This window comes from Anabrus simplex, chromosome 2, assembly GCF_040414725.1.
Source record: "Anabrus simplex isolate iqAnaSimp1 chromosome 2, ASM4041472v1, whole genome shotgun sequence".
In the NCBI taxonomy this organism is placed as follows: Eukaryota; Metazoa; Arthropoda; class Insecta; order Orthoptera; family Tettigoniidae; genus Anabrus; species Anabrus simplex.
The window spans coordinates 985,276,423-985,297,671 of NC_090266.1; the positions used below are offsets into that span (position 1 = coordinate 985,276,423).

Here is a 21,249-nt window from a genome sequence, read left to right on the forward strand (position 1 = left end):
ACGTCTCTGAGCTCAGTTCTGCCATTGTTTGAAATTGTTTGTCGTGCTTTTGAAATGTTGTTATTGCTGCGTAGGATAACTTAATTAGCCTTTTCCTCAGTGAAAAGAAAATTACATATTTCCAGCAGTTCGGCAGAATTTCCAATATTTTCTTGCTGGACCTTTCAAAGCTGGGAAAAACCTAACAAGGTTGTGGTTCAGACTTGTGATCATTGCTGTGGGTGATATTTGTACCACTTAAACCTATTTCTTCCATAATAGGATCTATTCTCAAATGTCCCTACTGTCATCCTCACTGTACTGGATGATATACTTCATTGGCTCCATCTCAGAATCTGAATCATGTTCCCTCTCGGGTGAGAAGTTGGAGACTCTGTTGGCTTAAAAGTGACTATAACTACATTTCACTTCGCGTAACCATTTATTTACAGGTTTCTTGTAGTCTGAATCATCTGCAGTAACTTACAGAACAACCCGCCATCGTAACCCAACAGAAATGGAAGCGGAGTCGTCATGCCATGGACACTCGTGTAACTACAATACTCGATCAACAATGGCTACAGGCCATCTGTTGATACCTAGTAATGTAACTTCAAGGCATACTAGACTAAGGCCATATGCATACCGAGTGCACTTCGCATAGTGTCTTGCATGTTGCTCAATGCTAAGCATAACCAGTGCTTTGTTCCTACGCCAGGTGTTCACACCATCTGTGCTCTGCTGCGCAGTACGCCTACCTTTTAAAGCTAAGCTAAGCGCCAAATAATGAGCAGTGTTGTTTAATTACTTTGCGTTACTTAGCTGTTTCTGAAGCAGTGGAAGAAGAAATTAGTCATGTAGTGTTTCAAAGAGAAGAAATATGGTACCCAAACTACAAAAGCTGTAAAAATGCAACTGGATTGAATTATCTACAACAGTCAGCAAAGATGGTAAGTTTTTTGCATTCCTACAATAAACATATACAGTAATATTACTTCTATTCGCACACTTTAAACTGAGCTTAACGTTATGAGAGGATGGGTAACTTTGTGACACAGTGCATAGAATCTCCCAGACTTTGTTATATAGGTTATAATTTAACCAATGGAGGGTGTTAACATGAAGAATTATATCACTCTGCAGGCTAGTAGTGGAGTTGCAAGTAAATATTTCTGTTTATGAGTTGTTGTAATTGTCACAAATTTACTACACCTTGATTACGGTAGTAAAGTGTATATGCTAACTGCCAAACTACACATCAAGTGCCAGTAAAGAAATTGCAAAAAGTATGTTGGATGTTTTTAGCTCTTTCTGAGAACGGGCACTGTGTTGGTGTGTTAGTCTGTAATGAATTACCAGGCTGAGTAATCAGGTTCTAATATCATTTTTCGCCTGGAAAGGTTCGTGGGTTAAAATGAATCACAATCTGAAAGTATTAATTTGTTCACCTTGTTCAATACTATGTATCATTATTATTATTATTATTATTATTATTATTATTATTATTATTATTATTATTATTATTATTATTATTATTACAGCTTGCTTTGCTGCACACAGATACAGGCAGGTATTATGGCGATGATGGGATAGGAAAGGCCTAGGGGAAGGAAGTGAGCGGCCGTGGCCATAATTCGGTACAGCCCCAGCATTTGCCTGGTGTGAAAATGGGAGACCTTGGAAAACCATCTTCAAGGCTGCTGACATTGGGGATTAAACCCGCTATCTGCTGGATGGAAGCTCACAGCTGCGCGCCCCTAACTGTATGGCCAATTTGCCCGGTCAATACTGTGTATTGCAATCTACAAGATTGATTAAATATTACAAAAACGCTTCATACATGTTTCAACTCTATTGGGTCATCATCAGCAGATGGTTAAAAATATAAAATAATTATTAACTCTTTTGGAAAAAAAGTCTCTTTTGAAGGATTCCATTGTTATTTAAAATTATATGTTATAATATGATCATGAGATATAAGATATGATAAAATGTTCTGCTTATATTGTTCAATTTGCTCCCAGAATCCTTTTAAAATTGAAAACAGTCTTGTTTTGACAATATCCTTTAGTTATTACTGTGAAATACATGATGAATTATTGTCTGGTAACTGACCTTCTGAATGGTAGACAGAGACCGAGTCTTCAAAATGAATGAATGAATTATGATAACTACCGTATTTACTCGTATATTAGACCTCCTCGCGTATTAGACCCCCCCCCCTGGCTTTTCGATACGAAGAAGATGGAAAAAAAATCTCGCATACAAGACCCCCCAACGTAATTCGTCGGAGAACAATTCCTCTTCGAAGCGAGTACAAGTCTTATTGCAGCCCTGATGACATAGTACAAATTTGTGAAGAGTTTTGTCCATACGACCCACGCAATCTAAACACGCGTTGAAGTCATGCGGTACATCTGTGCTTCGTAGCACAGGCGTTTTGTAGCTCTGATGACGTCCCGAAAATAGGTGAATAGTTTCCTGTCCGACCCGCGCATTGTAGGCACGCATCAGTCATGCTATATGTCTGTGTTTTGTAGTTAAGAAAGTCCGCCAGCGTAATGATTAGCACAAGTAACTGCCGTTCTCGGGAGTCTTGAGTTTGATTCCCGGTACCGTACTGCCAGAGATTTACGAATGGCAAGAAGGTTGATATAGGGTAAAAAATTTTACATGTAATTCCCCTCGACTGGGGGCATGTCTAAAAAGAGCTGCACCACCTCGAAATGAGGAAAAGAGTTTACTTTAGTTGAGAAATATTCACGGTTGTTGATATTAATATAGTAGGCGAGATCATTAACACGGTAATCGGTTAATATATCGTAACATAGGTAACTATAGGTATTTTTTGGAAAGAGGTAGGTTTAAAATATGCTAAAAACTACCCAATCATAACGATTGTTTTACTCGCCAATGTACCTAACAAATAATAATAATCATCATCATCATCATCATCATCATCATCATCATTGTCCCACTCCAGCCACCAGGGTGTGGTTAACAAGCCTCCTCCCCTCCTTTCTGTCCTTCCACTTTTGCTGCTCCATTACTTCTGTCATATCCAGTCCAGCTTTTCTAATGTCCTTCCGAATCTGATCATCCACCTTCGTCTCAGTCTTCCAACTGGTCTCTCTCCCTTAACTTCTCTTTCCAATTCCCTTCTTGTTATCCGTTCCTTTCCCATTCTGTTTACATGTCCAAACCATCTCAGTCTTGCTTTCTGTATGTTGTGTACTAACGCTTCTATATTTAGCTCTTCTCTGATTTGTATTTTGAATTTCATTTCTTCTTGTCTTTTTAACCGATGTTCTTAAAAGTTTCATTTGTAATGCTTGGATCTTACTATCTTGTCTCTTATTAGTTACCATTATTTCTAGTTCGTATGTTACAATTGGTATGAAATACTGTTTATATAATGTTAATTTTGTTCCCTTGGGTACTTTGTGATCTTATAAAAGCTCTCTGACTTGATAAAATGTTGTACCTGCTAAGTTGCAGAAAAGAGACAGCGAGTTGCTCATTGGGGAAACACAAGGGCTTACATAAGGGCAGTTTCTCTAGATGAAACTACATTGAAAGGGCTTTTATTCCGATGTGAGACTGTTCTGTACAAAAACATGTGAGTACATTGTTAACAAATGGCCACCGGGCGAGTTGGCCGTGCGCGTAGAGGCGCGCGGCTGTGAGCTTGCATCCGGGAGATAGTAGGTTCGAATCCCACTATTGGCAGCCCTGAAGATGGTTTTCCGTGGTTTCCCATTTTTACACCAGGCAAATGCTGGGGCTGTACCTTAAGGCCATAGCCGCTTCCTTCCAACTCCTAGGCCTTTCACATCCAATCGTCGCCATAAGATCTATCTGTGTCGGTGCGACGTAAAGCCCATAGCAAAAAAAAAAAATGGCCAATTAGGGATAAGTTTCTCGAGCATGCTGAAGTTGCTGATGTTTTCCAGAGGAAATCGAAGTTTCTTATCAGTAAATTTTATGATTGACCGGTTTCCTAAAATTCTGTCATCAGAAGAAATTGATTCTTTGGAAACTGAGTTTAGTCATTTCCAGTTTGATGGATTCCCTTTTGACAAGGATGAAAGGGCCGACAGACTTTGGTTCGAAATATCGAAGATCACTGATGCTTCGGGTATGAGGAAGTACCCTTCACTGAGTAAACTAATGATGGCTATTCTTCTGGTACCCCATAGCAATGCTCCAGTGGAAGGAGTTTTTAGTTTGGTGAGGAAGAATAAGACTGAATTCCGTGCTAGTATGAACACCACCGGGCGAGTTGGCCGTGTGCGTTGAGGCGCGCGGCTGTGAGCTTGCATCCGGGAGATAGTAAGTTCGAATCCCACTATCGGCAGCCCTGAAGATGGTTTTCCGTGGTTTCCCATTTTCACACCAGGCAAATGCTGAGGCTGTACCTTAATTAAGGCCACGGCCGCTTCCTTCCAACTCCTAGGCCTTTCCTATCCCATCGTCGCCATAAGACCTATCTGTGTCGGTGCGACGTAAAGCCCATAGCAAAAAGAAAAAAAATATGAACACCGAACTGTTAAGTGCTCTGTTAGTGCAGAAGATGCACATGATATAAAAAAAAAAAAAAAAAGCCTGTCACCAGTGTACCTTTACGAAACAGGAACTACAAGCTGCTAAGGGGGCAACTACAGTACTGAACAAAAGAAATGATCCTTCAGCCTCCACTCAGATAGCTACTCAGATCACCTGTTCCTCTAGCAGGTAAGAATCATACAGTGTTTATATTGCCAGTCTTTGAGTATGTTATTTTTGGTTGAATTGTATGTTGTTCACTGATTTTCAATGATGTGTAAGTTAGTGAGATCTCGAAAAAAAAAAAATCTTTGGTTGCCCCCCTCCCCGGTGCCCTCTCGGCTGCATTACTAATTGCCTTTCTTGAAAGTTGGCATCTCTGCTATTGGTTCAAGATTCTGATTCACTACCCAAGAACTTACTACGCTGGCGTAGCAGGGGGAGAAGTGATACTGCAGCGTGGTGCGTCCCAAGTGTTGGGTGGGGGGGGGGGGGGGGTCCTAACTGGTTTACCGGCGGACTTGAGGGAAATAAAATACCTCTCGTGGACCAAACACACTACCCCCTGCGGGTGGGGGACGCTCATGTAGAATACACCCGCGGTATCCCCTGCCTGTCAAAAGGGGCGACCGAGGTGCGGACATGGATTGCGGTTTAGTATAATTTGTTGGACCTCCTGTGGATGGGAGAGGCTGAATACATCCAGAGGTAATCCCTGCCTGTTCTAGAAGGCGACTAAAAGGGTGATGTGGCCATGGTCCCCTCTTCTTCTTTAAAAAATAAAATTTCTTTTGAGGGTCAGTTGTAGACCTTTTCAAAATTTTTCATGTGCGTGCTGCTCGGCAAAGGAGATCGTACGTGTGTGACTACGCTCGATAGCCTGTGTCAGTAACCACCCATGAAGCGCGGGGTGGGAGTGTCGTGTACCCGGGCAGTAGTATCCGCCTGACAACACAGGTCCCCGCATAGCCGAATTTCAGAAGAATATATTCTTATTAATTTTTACTTATATTTATTGCTCTGTGCACGATATGGTGTACATGCTATTGCGGGTGACTGGAGGGAGTCCTAGTACTCATTGCCTCAGTCCTCCCGTATTAGGCATCGTCCAACATCAGACCCCGGGCAGTACCGGATATGACCAGGTGGGTATTGCCTTGGCTGCTTGGTCCGGCTACAGAGACCCCTGATCAGAGTGGGTGGCATTTGGAGAAGATGATTTCGGGCATGGCTTCGAAACAATTTATGCCTGCCACCTCGAGTAGTTCGTTACCCAAGTCTTCAACTTTTGATTCCCTAAGGGGGCAACCCTCTGGGAACAAGTGCAGCGTATTAGTCTGGGTTCCAGCTTCCGTAGTTTCCTGGTTGCTACCAGAACCGATGGGCAAGATTTCAAGCTGGTAAAATAGATACTTTTCAGTCAATACATCGAAGGTGTATATGGTGAACTGGAGGATCTAAAGAAAATGCGCAATGGTGGTTTGCTTTTGAAGAAGAGCACTGCGCTCCAAGCCAATCAGTTGCTTAAGTGCGACAACTTTGGCGACATCCCCATCAAAGTGGAAGAGCACAAAAGCTTGAATCTGGTTCGTGGAGTTATTTTTGACCGTGATCTTATTCTGAACACTGACGATGAATTGATGGAAGACATGAAGCACCGTGGCACGACACACGTCTGGCGCATTACATGCAAAGTCAACGGTGAAGACGTCGCCACAGGTGCGTTCATAGTCTCCTTCAAATTGTCAGTGTTGCCAGAGAAAGTCAAGGTAACAACCTATCGTTGCGATGTGAGGCCGTACATCCCGCCTCCTATGCGGAGCTATCAATGCCAGAGATTCGGACACAAGGTATCTCGTTGTTCAAATCAGTCTGTGTGTGGTACATGTGGGAAAATAGCTCACGGCGTGGAGGAGTGCACACCTCAGTAAAAGTGCACTAACTACTCTGGTCTTCATTCTCCTCGAGATCGGAACTGTCCGACCTATCTGCGTGAGACGAAGATCCAGTAGATCAAGACCCTGGATGGTCTTTCCTACCAGGAAGCGCGCCGTAATTTTAATTCTCTGAATGCACCAGCCAAGACACTAGACTTCAGCATGATAGCACAGTCTCTCCCAGGTTCGTCATTTTCCATTGCAACACCTTCCCAGAAGATTGCTGCGCCCAAGGCGGCAGTTTATCCTTGGAGCAACACTGCAAAGAGAACGAGCTCGAAGGCGGGTCCATCCCGGTTTTCGACCACGCAAAAGCCTATGCCGACTAAGAGACCTACGCCGGCACAGCGGGGGAAGGGACGTTGTCTTCTTCCCCCACGAGGTCGGCGAAATGCTGCACCTATGATGGCGGAGGTGGCATCGTCGAGCAGGACTGGGAAATCACCTCCCAGCCCGTCTAAACAAGAATCGACGGCGGGGACGAAGAACGCCCTTACCAGGCGTTCTTCTACATCTTCTACAAATGGGGCCCTGCACCTGGAGGGTCTGATTCTGCACCAGCAGGTTTTCCTCCTGGGAAACCTGCGCGCTCCCCTCGTAGGAAGAAACCCCACCCCTGGACTACGTCGAAGAAATTCAAGGCATCCATCACCTCGTCACGTGACGAGGTGATGCACATGGAGCATTTATCTACATGTTTGGATGGGAATGTGAGTGTAGGTTAGGCTAGGTAGCATTACGCTGCTCCTAACCTAAACATCAGAAGTCCACACGCAGAATATGGCACAGTTACAATGGGATTGTAACGGTTGTGATAGGCATCTTGCTGAGCTGCGCCAGCTCATCAGTGAATATTCGGTGAGTATAGTCTGTATTCAGGAAACAAATTTCAGACCAGGTCATCATACGGTCTTGAGAAATTTTCGAGTATACTTGACATTACGACATTATGCTCACCAGGCTTCCGGTGGCGTTGGTATTTTTGTTTGTTCTGATACCTACAGGGAAGAGGTTCCATTTAGAACCCCGCTGGAAGCTGTAGCTGTTCGCGTTCCACTGCGTGTCATAGCAACAGTGTGTAATGTTTATTTTCCACCAGGCCAGCTTCTTAACATAAATGATGTCGCTGATCTTATAGATCAGCTTCCACCTCCCTTCCTCGTATTGGGTGATTTTAACGCCCATCACCTCATGGGGCTGTGTGAGATGGCTTTTCCCCTCCAGGGAAGAGAGCTAGAAGCATTAGTAACAGAGCTGGATTTATGTATTTTGAACAACTCTATTTAGTGTACGTTACGGCATATATTCTCGCATAGCATCCGGGATAGTAGGTTCGAATCCCACTATCGGCAGCCCTGAAAATGGTTTTCCGTGGTTTCCCATTTTCACACCAGGCAAATGCTGGGGCTGTACCTTAATTAAGGCCACGGTCACTTCCTTCCAACTCCTAGGCCTTTCCTATCCCATCGTCGCCAAAAGACCTATCTGTGTCGGTGCGACGTAAAGCCCCTAGCAAAAGAAAAATTCTCGCAGAGACGTGTCTCTGCAGCCGGACATTGGTTCCGCTGTTTCGGTGGAATACACACAACGATCTTCGTGACGGTGACCGTTTTCGAATTATCCTTACTTTGATGAAACAAAAAACCCTCGAGGCTCCCCCTCGATGGGTTCTTTAAACATGCCGATTGGCCAAAGTTCACATCCCTAGCTTTCTTTGACGCCGATACCACGCGGACCGTTGACAGCGAAGTAACTTAACTTGCTGCTGCTGGGGATTCCATTCCTTCTCAGGGCTCCCTCGCCGAAAACTTGTTCCTTGGTGGAACGAAGAAATTGCAGCAACTATCAAAGAACGCCGTCATTTCCATAAATGTTATCGTAGGCAGCCTACTTGGTAACAATTAAGAAACTCCGCGCTAAGGCGTAGGTTCTTATTCGCCACAGTAAGAAAGTTTCATGGGAGAGAAGTTTTGTCTATCACGTCACAAACTCCATCATCTCAAGTGTGGACTAAACTTCAATGTATTTCGTGTATCCAAGGGTCATCTTCTGTACTGGAAATTTCCATTGCAGGCAGTGTCGTCACTGAACCTCTTTTGATAGCTAACCATCTAGCTGGTCATTTTACGGATCTGGCTCCGGGAATTATCATCGTGATTTCCTCACTCTGAAGCGGGAGGCAGAGTCATCACCTTAGTTTTGCCACTCAAGCTTCAGAGGACTATAACGGGCCCTTTACGGAGTGGGAACTCTGCAGTGCCTTAGCGCTTTGCGCGGATACGTCTCCTGGACCAGACAACGTCCATAACCAGATGTTGTAACACCATAGTGATGATAGTGTACGATATCTCCTTCGTGTGTTCAACCAAATGTGGATAGAGGGTGATTTTCCGTCTCATTGGCGAGAGGGCATAGTTATTCCTGTCCTCAAGCCTGACAAAGATCCTAAGTATGCAGGAAGTTACGGACCGATTTGTCTGACAAACTGCCTGTGAAAGCTATTTGAGAGGATGGTAAATCGCCCACTTGTGTGGTGTCTGGAGAAACAAGGACTCTTGTCCGAGTACCAGTGCGGTTTTCGAGCTGCTCGATCGACCACTGACTACTTGGTACACCTGGAGAGCTCTATCCAGGATGCGTTTCTTCGCAAACAGCATCTGGTAACTGTTTTCTTCGACTTAGAGAAGGCCTACGACACCACATGGCAATATGGTATCCTTTCAGTCCTGCATCAATGGAGATTCCGAGGTTACTTGCCGGTATTTATTGCAAATTTTTTGTTCCTCCGTCTATTCCGCGTCTGAATAGGGAGGAAATATTTGCAATACCATGTTCAAGAAAATGGGAGTCCCGCAGGGATCGGTTCTTAGTGTACCTTCGCGATTGCCATAAACGGTATTGCCGCTGCTGCTGGTTCAGCTGTAATACCGTCGCTATATGTGGACGATTTCGCTCTGCACTACAGCTCGCGTAGTATGGCAGACGCAGAGCGACAATTACATCAAGCTATTAGGAGAGTGGAGCAGTAGACCTTAGAACATGGCTTTTCGGTTTTCTACCGCAAAGACGTCTGTTGTCCATTTCTGTCTTCAACGTACTCTTCACCCACATCCTGAATTTTATCTAGGAAATGTCGCTCTTCCCGTAGTTGACACTTTTCAATTTTTTGGGGGTCCTTTTTGATAGTAAATTATCGTGGGAGCCACACATGCGGCAGCTAAAAGTGCGATGCACCAAGAGGCCTAATCGCTTGAAGTTTCTTAGCAGCACTAATTGGGGAACGGATCGCACGGTGCTCGTACGATTCTATCGGGCGTATATTTTATCCCGGTTAGACTGCGGCAGTGCAGCATATGGCTCAGCAAGACCAAGTGTCCTTTGAAAACTGAACAGCATCCACCACAGCGGGGTTCGGTTGGCGATGGGAGCTTTTCCAAGAAGCCCCATTGCTAGCCTGGTCGCTGAATCTGGTGTGCCACCTTTACACCTGAGGTGCCAACAGTTCCTTCTGGCGTATGCTGCTAATTTGCGCCAGATGCCAGTTCACCCAAGCTATTCTTGCGTATTCAACAATAGAACCGTTGGTTGTACGCCGCTTCTCCTCGAGTAACGCGGCCTGAATAGCAGTCACAGATTGTTTCATGTACCTTTGGTTCCTTGCCTTGTCAGACAACCAAGTGGGGTACCTCTGTGGGTAGTATGATGTCCTGAAATAATCGTGGATCTGCACACTGGCCCGAAGGTAGACACGTACCCTTATCTTGGGAGATGACGAGCAGACCTCGTCATCCTGTTTATGAGGGATAGTGGTCTGTTTTATCGTGTGTAATGATGTCCTTTGTCCTAGTGTTTTTGTGTCAATTGTGCTTTTATCTCATTGTCTTCATTTTAGTTTGTGTTGCATATTTTAATGTGTTATTTTAACGTCTAACATAAATTGTGTGTATATATCTGTTCTACCAGGCAATGACTTATTCTTTGTTTCGTGTATTTTCACTTATTTTATTAGAAAATAAGGCATTGCGAATTAGATCCACTGATTGTTTTAATCTCATACTCATTTTTCTTCATCACCATTTTTTAAAACTCTAGTCAGTGGATACATTTTAAAATTTTTAACTATCATATATCATGTCGTCCATCTCGTTCCATTAGGGGCCGATGACCTTAAAACAAGCATCATCATCTGATTCACTACAAATCCCACTCCATTTCTTTTCTCTTTACTGTTACCCTTCCAGTAAAAGGTGTACTCCTTTCTTAGTTAATAATAATAAAATAATGACACGCATAAACAAGACTTTTCAGAAAAAGCATTGTGACTTTTGAGACTTTCCGGGATGTGCAGTGGACAACTGGTGCAAAGTGGTCAGATGCAGACCGTGCTCAATACAGTGACGTATTGAATACCTACTGGATCTGTCGAATACCGAGTAAACGCCAGAATGTATAATAAAAGTTATCTGGTCCCTAGTTGGCCGATTAGCGAATAATAGATAAATAATAATAATTTTATGTTTCCGCTTATTTTTAACGATTTTTGGAGACGCCAAACAAAACATACTAGGGTATTCGTTGATAAAAAATGGAGACAAAGAACGTACAAAATTAAACATCATGATGATAAAACGCCATACCGCCACACTTGTAGATATCCATAAATGCAGCAAACTTCCCTGTTATTTATTTTTATTCTTTTTGTCGTGGAACTTTTTGCACTATCCGGGTGATAGCATACCTGACCTAAATAATGTGGTCTCTCTTATCCCTTTCAGACTGTGTACGCACAATTGTGCGGGTTCGTATTTTATTTATGTCTGAGCTTATTTGGCATTTTCTTGGCGCTAGACTGGACTGCAGTGCTTGTGCGGGACACGTAGCATGTACTTCAGCTGTTTTTATTTAGTTCTTGACCATCAGGGGGAAGGAAGAAGAGTTTAAAAATACAGTTCATTAGCAATATGGCAGGAAGCAGTAATGCCTAAAGTAAGTATTTATTTATTGCATTCATATTAATCTAGATGCTTTAGTGAATATCAGAATATAATCTATGAAATGTGTAGATTGTGTAGCAAACGTAAATTGTGAAGTTTCAACATCGTATGTAATACCATGAGGTTTTGAATGTTGATACGCACATATGTGCGGGCTAGGTTTCCTTACAGCCAATGCATGCAGGAGTGCTGGGTGCTGTCGCAAAAAGGACCGAGAAAGAAAAACTCGTACTCTACATGAGAAATGTAATGTATAAGATTTTAACTGTTTCAAATTGTTCCACACTGTAAAATAGAACATTTGATCATGTACATGTGCATATTCACATGTACTGAGATGATTTTTTTAATTTTTTATTTTTTGCAAGTAGTGAATGAAGTCCTGACACGCATAATTCTGTGGGTTCTTTTTTTCAGCCGATTGTTCTTATTTTGTAAAATAAACTGTAAAAACATGTATTTGAGAGCATTTTAGTAAGTTTTTGATGTTTTGACACCTCCAGATTTCATTCAGATTTGACGACAAGCTGCTGCTGCCAAAAGGGCAGTAACATCAAAACTCTTCCTCAATGTAGAAAATGTAATGTTTACTTGTGTTTGAACGAAGATTTAATTGTTTTAAATTATTCCCCTGTGTAAAATAGAACATTTGATCATGTACATATGTATATTCACATGCATTGAGGTAATTTTTCTTTTTTGTAAGTAGTGAAGTAAGTCCTGACAAGCACAATTGTGAGGGTGCTTTTTTTCAGATGTTAATTTTTATTTTGTAGAATAAACTAAAAATATATGTATTTAAGAGCGTTTTAGTCAGTTTTTGATGTACAAACAAAAATTCACACCGCCGGTTTTCTTTCAGGTCTGAAAGGGATATCTCATTTACAGCGGTTCAGGTAAATCGTTATGCGATAAATGTTAGAGAACAATCATGACATATACTTAAAAATAAGGGTCTGGCTTTCAACAGCCGCAGTTATCAAAAGAATGCTTCCAATCACTATGTATTACATTCGGAAATACAAACTCGTAACATACGCTAGTTATCGGCTGGTGGTTTGGCACCCTTTCTATACATCTCTGTTTGAAATGAGTGGCTTCTGCTACACATACACCAACTTGCAATATGTGAGACCATCTCCAGAAACCATTTGGGAACATATTCACACTGTTTGGTCGCTATAGTCGGGAACAAACTATTTTTAAAGGTTCAAAACGATGGGACCTCGAATGCTCTCGATTGTAGGGCTGCTACTTTGGCAGTGAAGATGACGTCACATGGAATGACGACACGCCGGTAGCAGGGAATTTGGTGGCTCAAGACGATATATCAGATGAAAACAGTGATCAGGTTTATTGTGTGGTAGGCGTATTGCTCAGCTCACAGAGACAAATGACTGGCTATTAAGTTATTTTGTATCAATATTGCATAATATGATACCCTTATCTCTTTTCATGTTCTCCATTTATTGTCTTTTTACGTTATTTAGATATACTGCCTTGCATAAAAAATAGCCAGTATAACTCAAATATATTCATAAGTTTGTTAAAGAATAGCGTAGAATATTTGTGTACAATTTATAGCTCTTTATAGCCTAGAAGTCGTGTGTTCACTGCCCAAAATTTGAGGTTATCGCATATTGGATCCCCCTTTTCTTTTTTTGGCTGCAAAAGTGGGAAAGCCGGGCTGAGTGGCTCAGACGGTTAAGGCGCTGGCCCCAACTTGGCAGGTTCGATCCTGGCTCAGTCCGGTGGTATTTGAAGGTGCTGAAATACGACAGTCTCGTGTCGGTAAATTTACTGGCACGTAAAAGAACTCCTGCGGGACTAAATTCCGGCACCTCGGCGTCTCCGAAGACCTTAAAAAGTAGTTAGTGGGATGTAAAACAAATAACATTATTATTATTATTATATAAAAGTGGGAAAATTAGGGGGCTAATACATGAGTAAATATGGTAGGTTCTCCGGATAGCTAAACATTCACGAGATGTGTAATAATATGTGACTAATAAACTAATTCACCCCATGGGCTGGTGGAGCAATGTGAATGAAGACCCGGTACATGATGTAGCTCGACACTAACCAAGAATTTGGAAGCAGAGAATCTCCATAATGAATCATGTGTTTGTTCATCAATAGATCAAGACATGAAGATCTTACACCAAGCCAACAAAAGTAAATTCTTAAACATTATGTAAGCATATATATCGAAATAGACCAAAAAAAAATTATGAAGTATCTCAGAATTAATATTGTGCTAGAAGAAATTATCGACTACAACTTTAAACCACACGTATCTTAACTTCCTCCTCCCTTCACCCTTCCTACAACTCTTGACTCTTTCCCCTTTCCTCGCAACACCTGCAACTAGTATTGTGCACTCCACTTCCAAACTCTCAGATAGTGTCGAGCTACAACATGTACCTGGTCTTCATACAGGTTGCTCCACCGGCCCATGAGGTGAGTTACAGTATTAGTTACATATCACTCCACTTCCAAACTCTCAGGTAGTGTCGAGCTACAACAAGTACCTGGTCTTCATACAGGTTGCTCCACCAGCCCATGAGGTGAGTTACATTATTACTGGTAGTTACATATTACACATCTCGTGAACTTTTAGTTATTCTCACAAACTAATTATCATAATTCTTTCATTCCTAGGCCTGACATTTTTGAAAACTTCATCTCTGTCTACCATTAAGAAGATCAGTTACCAGATAACAATTCATCCCTTATTAGACAATAGTAACTAAAGTATATTGTCAAAGCAAGAAAACTTTTCAATTTTTAAAGAATTTTTGGTGCACAATGAAAAGTATAAGCAGCACATTTTATAATCATCATCATCATCATCATCATATCTTAACTGTATATGTCAGGATCATACTTTAACCAAGATATAATTTTAAATATCAACAGTGGAAACCTTCAAAAGAGACTTCTTATCACAACAAGTTGATAATTATTTTATGGTTTTAACCCTGTACTGATGATGGCTCAATAGAGTCAAAACATGTATTATTACAGTAAATACAGATCTCTAACATGAATTTCATCCTTTGTAATGATTAAAATGGAGTTGTAAAGGACGTAAATAGCTTTCACAGTATTACTTGCCTTGGAAATATCAGTTCCTGTTGCTTTCGGTAAAACCTGCCACATACTCCACATAATACAAAGCACAGTCTACACTTCTTCTTGTCCCTGGGAGTTAATAATTATAAATACATTTCCGATGGTCTAAAATTATTTTGGTTTATGGCCTTGTCAAGTACTGCAAAAGACTGTAGGCTTCATCAAGTCTTGACAAAAGGCGCAATATCCTGAGTCCGTGGAAGTTATCATTTAGTATGTTATTTTCCAATAATTTGTATAACGAGGTAGGCCTAAAATTTCTTCCATCACTGACGTCCAACTGTCCCAATATGAACTATGAACAGCTTGCAGTTTGCATCAACAAGAGCTTGTAACAGTATTGAAAAATACAGTTTATAGTATAAGAGCCAGACTTAGCCAGACATTTGATTTCTACATGGTTGCCATCCAGTGCTCCTAGACAATTGAGAAAATTACATTTCTTCCAATACTTTTCTGCTACTTGTCACCACTTTTCAGTTGTAGTGGCTGGGAGGTATGTCGCCCGTGAAGCATTCCGTATTACAGTACAAGTCTGTTTAATAATTTGAGAAACTGTCAACATGCTCAATCAAAAGTGAAGCACCAAAGAATGGAATGACTCTCCATTGGCAAGATATCTAAAGAATATCAAATAAGTTTAAATAATTAGAAATAGTTCTGTAGAATCCTTGTAATAAATAAAAAAAGTTAGTTACTTCTGTAAGTCACATTCTTTCTTAAATATTGTATAATTTGAAACTTCAATACAAACTTATTATTTTTTCATTGAGGTCAATTCTTTGTTTATATTTCAGTTAAAACCGTGAAAGCCAAATGGAAATATCTTGGAAATTAGTTCCAATGAGAGTGCAAGATACTGAATCATCCGAGATCTGGAACAGGAGCCGATGATGCACCAAAGGGTCATCGTGTCAATATTTTGACGTGGTGCTCTTCATTAAAGATGTTTCGACTTCTGAGAAAGTTGAATTAAGTCTACAAGAAGGACCTGAACCTGACTGAAGCCAGAAAGGAGTATTCGAATACTCTACCGAACATGAAATAATATAATCACTTTTACCACAAAGTGAAGAGTCCAATGCCACAAAGCAACTCTTCGTGTTCATCTTCACGTGTTAAACAGCAAAAGAGAACTGAAGAAGATGAAATACTGGGTGTTGAAAGAGGAAAATGGATTTGTTGTTGGAAGAAGTGGAATAGGAAGGTGATGATTTTGCTCTTTTTTAAGAGTGTATTGCCAGACACCAAAACACTGCCTCAATGGCGAAAACTTCGTTTGAGACTTAAGATACATGAACTTGTATTCACTGAGATTGACGATAACGAAAAACAGAACACTTCAGTTGAAATGAGTTCTATGGTACCACCTGAAGCATCTAATCAACCCACATTTCCATTATTTACTAATCAGGATTCTTTGCCTTAAAGTTGTATTTTTCTGTGCTACTTTGCTACCTATTTAGGTAAAGTGTTAAGTGCTTAGGATTATTACTGTATCTCTTGTATCACCTTCAATAATAATAATAATAATAATAATAATGATGATAATAATAATAAAATTTGTTTTTAAAATGTACACTGACTCCACTTTTATTATTATTATTATTATTATTATTATTATTATTATTATTATTATCCTTATCTTTTACATGCCTCACTGTTAAAACTAGCTGTTGTTCATGCAATATCTTCTGTCTGTAGTTAATACCAAGTCCACCAAGATAATTTTCCATCTTTCTCAAGAGTATGTCGAAGGTTTTGTTTGTCATTCTTAAAAGTAATCATAAAATCCATCAGGTTTGGAGCTCTGTGGAAGTTGTAGAATTCTATGAAAGTAATTCGTTCTTCAATATTCATGAACCCATTTATGATTCTTCTAATTTTCAACATTAAGTAAATGTTATCCATCAATAAAAATTTTCAAGATAATGGCATGAGTGTGGGACACCCTAAAATGAAAATGCCTTGTACCAAATTAAGCTTACTGCACGACATAGAGAATTTGGTATGAACGGGATGCACGCCTTGGGCTATACATAGCATTTCACGTTACATGCAACACTATGCAAAGCACGCTCATTGTGCATGGGGCCAAAGAGTCTCTCCCGGTATATTTGAAGGAACTAATTATATAATTTCCCTTTATCCACCTCCAGTCAGATTGTGGAATTTATGATACTTCTCCACCTTCCTTTCTCTTTCCACCATTTTTCTGCTGTAATGCTCTTTTTTTCCAGGTTCCTTCTTCTTAAACTGGTCTTGATCACGTCTATACATCTTGCTCTGTTTCTCCCACTTGCTGTATCTCTCTCCTTCAAACTTAACCCCTATCATCTTTTTCAGTATCCTTCCGTCCTCCATTCTCTTTACATTGTCCAAACCATCTTAGTTTATTCTTTTCAGTTGTGACATTTAACTTTTACAGTCCAGTTTCCTTTCTGGTGTCTTCATTTCTCACTCTCTGTTGTCTTTCCTATCACACTTCTTATGAATTTCACTTCACTGGAGTGAATGTTACTCTCCTCTCTTCTTGTCAGTGCCCAGGTTTCTACTGCAAATGTCAGTATGGGTGTACAGTACATCTTGTAAATCACTTCCATGCACTTCTTTGGTACCTCCTTCCAAACTAAATTCTGTACATTCTAGTAGAATCCATTGGCTGGTTGCACCCTTTTGCTAATCTCTGTATCTCAGCTGGCATATGGCATTAGTTTACTTCCTAGGTATTTGAATCAGTCCTCAGTTTCAAGGTTCTCACCTCCAATATTTGATTCCTTTTCCTACTTTCATACCTCTTATCACCATCATCTTACTCTTCTCCACTTGGAATTTCATATCATATTTCACAATTTTCTCATTTTGTGTCCACATGTTCTTGTACATTCTTAGTATCCATTCCCCACACCATAGCATTATCAGTAAATATCATTACCTTCATCTCTCTTTCACCAAAAGCAACTATTACAGACCAACAGATCCAGCTGCCTTTTATCATCTCCACAGTTATTCCAGACTCTCTTCCCAATTTTATTGTTCTAAGTGCTTTTTTATCCATTACCATTATGAATAATAGTAGTGACAGTGTGCTTACCTGTCTTAGTCAAGTAACATTAATAAACGATTCTGTCTTCCCAACTTGCGTCTGGACACAGCTAAAATATTTGCCATTCATTGCATGTAGAATTTCTGTTGTTTATTTGCCAGCTCCCTTTCTTACCATTGTTTACCATACCTTTTCCCTGGGTCGGTCCAAATAGCCAAGAATAACAGCCAAGAGGATTTATCGTGTCGACTACACGGCCCGTTGTAATCTGCAGACCTTTGGTCTCTGCAGCGGTTGTGCCATGGGGTTTAGTTTACAGATAAAGAAACACGTTTATTCAACCAAGGCTTAAAACATAATTGGCCCAACCCACATAAAGCAGAAGATATAATCACTACAATAGCCGAAGCTGAAACAAACATAAACAAACAAATTCCAACAGACAAACAAAACGACATAAAATACGAAATTAAAAAGAAATTACCTGCCCTTGTAAAAGAAATTTTTAACAAAAATAACTCGTCCTCACTAAAACAGATCCAAGAATTAAGAAAAAAAGTGGACACTAATAACATAATAACTAAAGCCGACAAAGGCAATACTGTAGTCTTAATGAAAAAACAAGATTACATTCATAAAACAGAGGAGTTCTTCTCTAATGAGACCTACACAATAATCTCAAAGGATCCCACTACAAAAACTCAACGTAATCTAAAAACACTTTTTAAAAACTCTTCATTTTTATTTAATGAACATGAATACCAAAGTCTCATTAATATGAACCCCAAACTACCCACCGTCAGATCACTACAGAAGGTACATAAAAAGGACGTTCCCATTCGACCAATCATAAACAGCCAAAATAGCCCGACATATAAAACCTCACAATTCCTCCAGAAATTTCTCAAAAAACATTTCAAATTCCATAACAAACACCCCAAAAATTCAATAGAACTATGTGAAACTCTAAAAAAATTTAACTTAAAACCTAATCACACATTGTGCTCTTTCGACGTCATTAACATGTATTCAAACATTCCCGCTAAAAAAACTATAGAAATAATAAAAAACAATCTTTCCAAACATAGCAATTTAAGCAAAATAGAAATAGAAGAATTCTTAAAATTACTAAACTTCGTCTTACAAAACAACTTTTTCACTTTCAACAATAAAATATACAAACAGGAAGGCCTGGCCATGGGAGACCCTTTATGCGGAATACTTGCTGAAATTTATATGGAAAACCTCGAAAACAGCAAAATAATAAATAACATCAATGGATTAAATCTCTGGCTACGCTATGTTGATGACACGCTAGTAATAATTGACAAAAACCTCAACAATAGTGAAAACATATTAACTTATTTAAATAATCTGGATAACAATATTAAATTCACTAAAGAACCAAAAATCAATTAATTTTCTTGACATCACAATAACAAGAACTTCCAATAAGTTTGATTTCCAAATTTACAGAAAACCCTCATTCACACCTATAACTATTAAACAAAGTTCCCTTCATCCACAATCACACAAACAGTCCTCATTTTATAGTATGGTGTACAGAGCTCTAAAAATCCCCCTTTCAGCGACCAATTTAAAAAAAGAAATAAATACAATAAAAGAAATAGCCACTTTTAATGGATATAATCCCTCTATCATAGACAAACTAATCAATAAAGTTAAATTGAAACTATCCACAAACCTCTCCCCAATAAAAAATGAAAAATCAAAGTTCGCAACCTTTACATACACCAACCCAATCATACACCAAGTAACCAACACCTTAAAAAATCAAGAGATCAAAATAGCTTTTAAAACTCAAAATTCAAACCAAAAAATGTTCTTCAACCATAATACAATAAATTCAGAAAATAATAAATACTCAGGCTCCGGTATCTATAGATTAAAATGTAATGAGTGCCTCAGCTCATACATCGGACAAACAGGAAGAAGCTTCATAACTAGGTACACAGAACATTTCAATGCTCAGAAACATAATAAACACTCAGCAATGAGCAATCACATGAAAGAAACGGGGCACAACTTTACCACAATTGAACAGGACCTTCAAATTTTAAAAACAGTAAAAAAAGGTAATGACCGAATTCGAAAATTTATACATATTTTTGGACCAAAAATTCAATGCTAATAAGAATTTAAATGATCCAGTAGACAATAGAAGCCCTTTATATGACCAAATAGTAACATTATTCAATAATGTAAACCTTCAGGACAAAAAGTTTTTTAATATTTTCAAAACAGTATCAACAAACACCCCTACGTCAACAAATACATCATACTCCCCTCCCCCTCCCATCTTACGTAATTCCCCTCCACGCGCCATTCAGAAACCAATAAATGATACACGCCCCTCCGCTTCCCCTACCATTCACAACTCCCTCCCGTTCACGAATCACAAGCCTACAACTCCGCCCCCTCCTACCCACCCCCCTCTAGCCAGACGACATACGTACAACACAAGGAGTAAAAACCGTTAGTGACCATTAGTATCCTAATAGCGCCTCACACAGCTTGTTAAATGGGCCTACAACGCCATAGGTAAGCACCAACATTTTCTCACTAACAACACTTAAACAAAACCTTCCCATGTTTTCTTTCATTTTCGTCAAAATTAACTACAGTTTTTTTCTTCATTTCAGAACCATTCTATAACAACAATAATTCAACAGCTTCATCAAACTTCCATAATACTCTTCAATAGTATAAATTATTTACAATCAACGTTTTATAAAATATATTGTCATCGAAGAAGAACACAACAGCTCTCCAACCTTCACGTCAAAAAAAACCATACCAACGTTGAGAATTTCCACCCATCATCATCTCTGCAACTTTCTTTTTACAAATTAGGCCAACTATAAACATCTGGTGAACTTCTTGTTCAACGCAATCTTGCCGAATAAATCTAAAATAACCTACGAAATGTTGACCAGTAAATATCACGGACATACGCATGCCAACGTCAAGTAACTTTTGTCAAGCAATTGGAATGTTTTTCCTACATATTTTATATATATTTTTTATACTAAGCTGTATATTTTGACTTATATCTTTTTACCATATATTTAGCAGTTATTTGACCTACATTTCTAACCTTGACTACGGCTTTAAGCCATCAACTGTCTTTTATAGTCACATGACGCCTTCATTTTTAAATGTACCTCTTATGAATCTACCAGTTTTTATGTATCAATTGTTTGTATTATATATTCTCATTGAACTGATTTCATATGCCTTCCACTATGTATTAGACATCTATTAATGACTACGGCTTTAAGCCGTACAATCTTACGTCGTCCTAATTAACAAAGAACTACAAATGTGTTTATCATTTTATTAGATCAATAGTTATTTCATTGAACATTTTATATGTACTACCTTTGAATCCACTAGTTTTTAGTATCATTTGAATGTAATGTATATTCTCATAGAACTGATATTTTATGCCTTCCACTATGTATTAGACATCTATTAACGACTACGGCTTCAAGCCACCTTCTCTTACTATAGTAGAATCAAACAAGTCCTATTCAACAAAGAGCTACATATGTTTTTATCAATATATTGGATTTTTAGTTACTTCATGAAC

At 39.6% G+C, this 21,249-nt stretch overlaps 1 protein-coding gene and 1 pseudogene across 3 annotated transcripts in view; both read left to right on the forward strand.

Moving 5' to 3' along the window:
* The window catches only part of LOC136864607 (neurofilament heavy polypeptide), a 382,096-nt gene that overhangs the window by 85,643 nt on the left and 275,204 nt on the right, over window positions 1-21,249 (forward strand). The gene's annotated exons all lie outside the window — the stretch shown is intronic.
* On the forward strand, window positions 7,242-16,019 carry LOC136864902 (uncharacterized; annotated as a pseudogene).